The following is an 8,504-nucleotide window of genomic DNA, read 5'->3' as shown; positions in this document are numbered from 1 at the left end:
ATTTTGGTAACAACTCCTCTTTGTTATCTTCTTTTTTTCTGGTTTCTCAGTTCTTCTGATGGCTCCATTCTTTCCTCGTTGTCCTGGTCGTTGCTCATTGTCCTTTGTATAATATTTTCCAGTCTTTGGTCTATGTGATCAAATATTTCCACTATCTCCTTATGATGTTCCTGTATAAGGTCCTTAATACTTTGAAACATTAGCTCCTTTCCGTTTAAATCTCCACTCACTTTCACCTTGTGTTGCATCTTTATTTAATAAGTCTCTTTTTTTAGTCAATTGTGCAGGAATCATTGATTCAAAAACAGAGCTTCCAAGTCACAATTTTAATGCCTCGTCAATATTCAATCAAATCAATTTAAATATATAAGGGGATTATCTACTCCTCAAGTCACTTTTATATATTCAATAATATTCAGGGGTCTTTAGGTTGGAGTTGGGTTTCTGCCAGTTCACCCAAAATCAGGCGAACTGGTTGTAAATTGAGGACTACCTGTAAACAATTAAAAAGCCCTTCTTTGATGAGCCTCAACTGAACAAGGGAGACCTTAAAAGTAAAACAGCTTAGCAACCTGTTCACAAATTATATTTCAGACAATTAAATCAAAATTTTAGAGTAGTGCTTCAAGCTAAGCTAGAAAAACAATCAACAGAGAAAACATTTAATCATCTGCAAAGTGTTGTACTGTTTCCCACATTTCCAGTTTTATGCTGAAACCATAAAAAGAATCAAACCAGTCTTGCAGGAAGTCTTTTAATGCACCCATAGTGTTACAGTTCTAGTAGTAGGATAAATAGAGCTTAAAGGACGTTATTTTTTTTTCATTCATAGTCATTTGAAGTCACTCATAGCCATTGACATATCCATCCTCCAATTTGGCCATGCATCTATTCCAGTATTTCTCAAGCTTTGCAACTTTAAGAAGTGTGGACTTCAACTCCCAGAATACCCCAGCCAGCATGCCCACACATTTTAAAGTTCCTTTAAGGACCTGTATACTGCACAAGTCAAAAAGAAGGCCATGAAAATATTTTTAGACCCCCCCCCCCCCACATCCTGGACATAAATTGTTTCAACTCCTACCCTCAAAACAACGCTATAGAGGATTTTGCACCAACAGAACTAGACACAAGAACAAGGACACTTCATCCAGACATGGGTGTTGATAAGAGCCAACAGTCAGGAAAAGAATTTAGACAGCAGAACATGAGGAAACAGGGAGGGGAGTGCAATTTAGAATTACAGATTATAAAGTTTCTAAACTGAAGGAAACAGAAGTCATAACCACCCTCATAACTTAACCAGGGCTTTTGAGGTAACTTTCCCAGGTCTGGCATATTCCAGGCACCTCTAATGAAACAATTGTAGGTTAATCAGCATCAGCAGCAAGAAGGAACAGTCATCGTTTCAGTTCACAGTCAAGTCACCAGTTGGAGCCTGCAGCGATTTTCTGGAAAAGTTGAAGACCTTCTTTGTGTTTGTGGCCAAATGTCACCTGACTTTTCCTATAAAGGGAGTGAGCATGCAACTGAAGAAGCTAATTGCATAAGCAGCAAAACGCTTCAAGCTGCACCTCTAGTTTAGAATGGAATGGAATGGAACAGAATGGAATGGATTGGAATGGAATGGAATGGAATGGAGCGGAGCGGAGCAGAGCAGAGCAGAGCAGAGCAGAACAGAACAGAATGAGTTGGAAGGGACATTGTAGGTCTTCTAGTCGAACCCCCTTCCATTTCAGACAAATGATTGTCCAATGTCTTCTTTAAAACTTTCAATGCTCGAGCATTCAGAACCTCTGGAGGCAAATTGTTCTAACATTGGCAAAAACAATCAGAACACAAAACACAAGCTGGGTGGACACGACCTTGTAGATGACCCTCACTCTGTCAAGGACCTTGGAGTACTCATTTCTAATGATCTAAGTGCCAGCGCACACTGTAACAGCATTGCCAAAAAGGAATTAAGAGTTGTTAACCTAATTTTGTGTAGCTTCTTCTCCAGTAATATTGTATTGCAAACCAGGGCCCTTTGCTAGACTTATTCTCGAATACAGCTCATCTGTCTGGAACCCACACTGCGTATCAGACATTAATACAATTGAGCAAGTCCAGAGATATTTCACGAGAAGAGTCCTCCACTCCTCTGCTAGCAACAGAATACCTTATACCACCAGGCTTGAAATTTTGGGCTTAGACAACTTAGAACTACACCGCCTTCAGTCTGACCTCAGTGTAGTGCACAAAATTATTTGCTACAATGTCCTACCTGTCAATGACTACTTCAGCTTCAACTGCAACAATACACGAGCACACAATAGATAGAGGAGTGGGTTCCAGCAGGCACTACTGCCGGTTTGCTCGTGGGCATGCTGCGCGCGCATGTGCAATGCAATAAAAATTGTTCTGTCCATCTGCAGAAGCAAAAAACAAGATGCTTCCACCTGTGGTGCCGCCTGGAGAACTGGTTCGAGGGCATGGCAGCCTGGGTCACTGCCAGTTCCAGCGACCCAGGCCACTAAACCATTACTGGTTCGGCCGAACCGGTCCGAACTGGTAGGAACCCACCACTGAATAGATACAAACTTAAGGCAAACTGCTCCAAACTCGATTGCAGAAAATACGACTTCAACGAAAGAGTGGCCAATGCCTGGAATGCTCTACCTGACTCCATTGTTACATCCTCAAACCTCCACAGCTTCAACCTCAAACTATCTACTGTGGAGCTCACCCCATTCCTAAGAGGTCCATAAGGGGCTGTGCATAAGCGTACCAACGTTCCTACCATCCCTATACTACTGTACCCACTTATTCGTATCCATTTCCTGTATTCATAATCCTGTTTATACATATCTATTATCTTATACATGCTTGAAAAAATAAATAAATAAATAAATGAAATGAAAATAAATAACTATCAGGAAATTTCTTCTTAGTTCTAGGTTCTGAATCAGTAATTGTGCTGCTTTAATGATGCAATTTATTAAAACAGAGCCATTGTTTTTATACCCAGCCAATAGGTTGAGAATCCTACAGGCTTTCAAAAAGGCAAACAAAACTTTGCTGTTTCCCCAGACCTTTGGGTCAGGATGAGCAGAATTTCCAATTTCCAGGAGCTATATAGATGGTCCTCAGCTTACAAATGAAATTGAGCTGGCAATTTTGGTCATAAGTTGTGACATTCATAAAGCGTGAATTTTTAGCTTTTTTTTGCAGTGGCCATTAAACAAATGCCACTCATTTGTTTGCTATGCATTGTTTTCCCCCAGAAACCGGAAATAAATGCCAGTTTCCCCCCCGCCCCCAAACTCATTGTTTGCTATGCATTGTTTTCCCCCAGAAACCGGAAATAAATGCCAGTTTCCCCCCCCCAAAAAAAAACCCCCACCATAAATCTCAGTCACTGCAAATGATCCTAAATGCAGGCTGGTTGCCGAGTGCCCAGAATGTGGGCATATAAGCATGGGAATAGGCAGATGTTGGAACTTTGAATCCAGCTCATAAGTCCCTTTTTTTGCTGTCTATCATAACTTTGACAAGAATTACCTTGTCAGTTATTTTGAATTATTATATTTCAATCCCAATCTACATTTAATCATTTCAGTTTTTTGATGTGTGCGGTTTTCTTTTGTGTTTTGTGTTTGACGCTTTCTGAGTTGGACAACAATCCATATCAGTGCTTTAATTAAATAAATGCGGTCTGCTAAAATCCAGATGCCTTTGAATCTTTTCTGAGAGATGTCAGTAAGTGTTCAGTGAAGGAATGTTTTTAAGACAAATATTCCCAACTTTGTTTAACCAGAAAAGAGATATTGATTAACAGCCAATGAAAATATCAGCCCAGGTGAATTTATTTTTTTTATTTTATTGTTTTAATTAACAAAAAACACACACAAAAACATTCTTCATTACATCTTCCAGAAAGCATGTCGATTGGTTACAAATAAATTTTGTGCGTTACTACAATCATTCTTTATATTTCATTCATATTGAATTGTACATTTTAAATCAAAAATCTTTATACCATCAATATACCATCATTCTCATTTAACTATATTTGTTTAAACGTGCTTTTGTCTAGAATCATTTATATTTATATTATAATAAATCTAGACAGAAATTTATTGCTAGAATTTATAAGTACCTAGGAGAGATTACATCTTTATAAGCCCAGGTGAATTTAATGTATGGGATTAGTTAGGAGAAGAATTGAAAATATAACTGACAAAATAATAATACTTTTGGACATATCTATGAAGAAAACACACGGTATATTATGTACCGTTCTGACTATCACGCCTTAAAATTGGTAGCATAGAGCTAGAAAACAGTTGTGTTCAAAATCAATTAGTATCAATACATAGGCAGTTTGAACGTAGTGCTGGAGGAGTGTCAGAGTAGCCAAATATCCACTTGGCAAGAAATAAATTGAATAGAATGATGTTTTGAATTTTGTAATCTTTGCAGAAATCTAGAAATCAGGATTTTCCCACAAATCAACTTTCAAATATTATACACTAAATGGCACATCATGGGACCTAGCCAATCAGAAATCGTCCAAGTGCTGTAGCAGCATGAGACTGAGCCTATCAGAAAAACTCCAGATATAACAGAATAATAGAATGGGAAGGGACCTTGGAGGTCTTCCAGTCCAACCCCCAGCTAAAGCAGGAAACCCTATGACATTTCAAGGCAAATGGTTGTCCATTTGAACGATAGTGCTGGAGGAGTGTCAAAGTAGCCAAAGTTGGAGTTTGTTTTCCATCTCTCCAGGCCTTTATCAGCACCCACTGTCCTGCTTTTAACTGGTGCACTGCAAAGTCCAAGGGTGGTGTTTTGCGCATGAATGCCTTTCTGTATTAAGAGAGAAAAACATCTGGACAGTTCCTGTACTTATTTTCTAAACATTTTGTCTTTTAATTCAATTTTTGGTAAACCTTCCCTCCCCGTATTTGGTATTCCAAATAACATCTTAAATGGTGATATTCCCACTTCTTTCCTCTGGGTACGATGTGTTCCAACAAATCCTAACAGTAGTATTTGCATTTGCAGTTACATAAGGAAATGCTTCCCCCCATCGAGTCAAATGATCCACAATAAATAACAAATATTTCATCCTCCCCATCAGAGGTGGGTTCCTACCGGTTCGCACTGGTTTGGTAGAACCGGTTCGTCAAATCTACTGAACCGGTTAGAAGCAGTTCCACTGGTGGACCCGGAAGTAGGTTCCACCAGTGGACCCGGAAGTAGGTTCCACCGGTGGACCCGGAAATAAGTTCCGGAACACCTGCCCTGGTCCTGTCGCTTGCTCGCCCTGCCCGTTCTGTCGCAGCTCGTTCGCTCCCCTGCCCATCTGCACTAAACTAGCCCGCCGATCATTGATTGGCTGGAGTCCAGCCGATCAGTGAGCAGGCTGGAGTTGACCCGCCCGCTTCTAACACCTGTTTAAAAGCGCGGCGGGTCCTCCCTTCATTTCATTTTCGCCTTCCAGCAGCTTGCTGCTTCCCTCAGGTAAGCAACTAAGCACGAGGAGGGGCAGCGGGGGCGGCGGGAGGCTAGCTTACGCCAGCTCACGGCTTTCAGAAGGGAAGGCCTTCAGGCCTTGCCTCACAAAAGCCGCGAGCTGGAGTACGCCAGGTGGCCAAAAGGAGGTGGGCGGCGGCGGGGGGGAAGGAGAGGAGGCTAACTTACGCCAGCTCGCGGCTTTCATGAGGGAAGGCCTGAAGGCCTTGCCTCATGAAAGCCGCGAGCTGGTGTACGCCGCATAGCCCAAAGGGGGGCAGGTGGCCTAGCTTATGCCAGCTCACGGTTTCGTACGCCAGCTCGCGGCTTTCATGAGGGAAGGCCTGAAGGCCTTGCCTCATGAAAGCCGCGAGCTGGTGTACGCCGCATAGCCCAAAGGGGGGCAGGTGGCCTAGCTTATGCCAGCTCACGGTTTCGAAAGGGAAGGTCTGAAGGCCTTGCCTCGCGAAAGCCACGAGCTGGTGTATGCCGTGTGGCTGAAAGGAGGAGGTGAAAGGAGGAGGTGCAAGGGAAGGTCTTTAGGTGGCGGCTGCGGCAGCAGCGGCGGGCTAGCTTACACCAGCTCGCGAAAGCCACAAGCTGGCGTACGCCACGTGGCCGAAAGGAGGTGGGTGGCGGTGGCATGGGAGGGTGAGCTGGCATGTGGCGGCAGGTGAGTTGGCGTGTGGCAGGGGTAGTGATGGCGGCGGCAGCAGCGGCAGGCTAGCTTATGCCAGCTCGCGGCTTTCGCTGCGTGGCCGAAAGGAGGTGGGCGGTGGCGGCGGGGGGAAAAGAGAGGAAGCTAGCTTACGCCAGCTCGCGGCTTTTGCGAGGGAAGGCCTTCAGGCCTTGCCTCGTGAAAGCTGCGAGCTGGCGTATGCCGCGTGGCCAAAAGGAGGTCATCGTCGGCGGGAGGCTAACTTATGCCACCTCGTGGGTTTCACGAGGGAAGGCCTTCAGGCCTTGGCTCGCAAAAGCCGCGGGCTGGGGTATGCCACATGGCCCAAAGGGGGTTTCTTGCTAACCCCCCCCCCATACCCCTCTCCTGTCTCCAGCCTTGCCTGGCTGGCTAAGCCTGCCAGGCAGGTCTAGCTGACCTGGTTGTCCCTTGTCCCTTCAGTCCAGCTTACCTGCTGCCTCGTCACCTTCCTGCTCCCTGCTGCATCCATCACATCAGAGAGCTGCTGATTCTGCCTGCTGGTAAGTGACCCGATTTTTTTCTTTTATGCTTTTAATGTTTTTTTAAATAATATTTTATTTATTGTGTATAGAATTTTTTAAAATCATTTTATTTAAAAGTATTAAGTATAGAATTTTTAAAAATGGCTTATTTTAATTTATTTTTGATAGAATCTTTTTTAAGATAGTCTAAGACAATTTTTAAAAAATCTATACTCAATACTTTTAAATGTATTGTGTATAGAACATTTTAAAATGGTTTTATTGCAATTTATTATGTATGGAATATTTTTAATGGTTTCATTTTAAGTTATTGTGTGTGGAATATTTGAAATGGTTTCTGTCAGGCCTGTAGTTATGTTCTTTTTAGGATCTTTGGCCTGCCACACTTTCTTAGAATTTTCTATGCTGTTTCACTAGTGTAGTAGTTGGGAGGGGGGATAGAAAGGAGTAGGATTGTGGAATGTATTGTTGCCATTCTTTTATAGAAGCCAAGGTCATCTTTTGTCTCCGCACCTCGACACCTGACCGGATGTAGAGGGGTGTAGATGCCAGCGTGGAAGAATATGATTGGAACATGTGATGGATTTGTGGGTGTGGGGATACATCATGAACTTTCAACTGGGTGAACCCACAGGATGCAATTCAGAGTTGGAATTTCCCATAGCCGTGCTAACATGCCTGTAGAATAAATTGGACCTTTAAGGATGTTTTGCCTTGGACAATGATTTATTTCTGCATGGTATTTAGAACCCTAACATTATTCCAACTCTCTCTCTCAAAATAATTCAGTAGCACACACACCCCTCGCAGGGGGGGGGGGCTGGTGATGGGGGGTGCTGCATTCCCAACGCTGACCGGGACAGCGTAAAATATCAGCGAAGAAATAATGAGAAGCTTTTGGTGATAAGAAGCTGAGTGCCAGAACTTCAAAGGCAATGGAATGCTGCTTCCAGTTTAATTGCATCTGGAGGAATGCAGGAGGAGACACGACAAGACGAAGGAAAGTCTCAGACCAAACTTCTACAACTAACCGTGAGTGCATGTTCCCCCTCCTTCCCCCCAGCTTGGAAGCAAGGCTTGGGGGGAAAAAAAAACCTAGAACGGAGGTTTGGGCTCCTTCCAGACGGCAATAAATGAAATGGCTTATTATCCTGCAACTAACTGGGAGAAAGATTCCCTTTCAAAATGGGAATTTCAAAGGAGGCAGGAAGAAGGGATTTTGCCAGCATCTGTCACTTGCAAGCCACCACAAATGGGGCTGCAACCAGTAAATGAAGCAAAACCAGATTGGGCTTTCTTCCCAGGATTTGGATGGAAGAGATGCCACTGGCCACCTCCTTTGCCATCAGCATGGGGAAATGCTCCAAGCCAGCAGAGGGCACCTACTTGGCCCATAACTCCTCCAAGCCAGCAGAGGGCACCTACTTGGCCCATAACTCCTCCAAGCCAGCAGAGGGCACCTACTTGGCCCATAACTCCTCCAAGCCAGCAGAGGGCACCTACTTGGCCCATAACTCCTCCAAGCCAGCAGGAGGGTCCTTGGCACATAAAACCCCCTAGCCAGCCATCATTGGTTGAGCTGCAACCTGTGAAGCAGGCAACCCCAGGAAGGGTCTTAACCCCAGGTCATGGATGGGAGGGATGCCAGTGGGCACCTGCCCTCCCTCAGCAGATGGCACCATGGCAGAAAGCTGGGCAGTGGCCAACCGAGGGATTGACCTCCCCACCGGTTCCAGTCTCCCCTGCGAGGCCCCAAAAGGTTCTTACCAGACCTTCCTACAGAGAAGAAATCTCCATGGAAGAAGGGATTACCAAACAGAGGC

The sequence above is a fragment of the Natrix helvetica genome (genome assembly GCF_964273705.1).
Source record: "Natrix helvetica genome assembly, chromosome: 1".
Taxonomy (NCBI): domain Eukaryota; kingdom Metazoa; phylum Chordata; class Lepidosauria; order Squamata; family Natricidae; genus Natrix; species Natrix helvetica.
The sequence above is the reverse complement of the archived record's forward strand: the minus strand, read 5'-3'. Positions refer to the sequence as shown.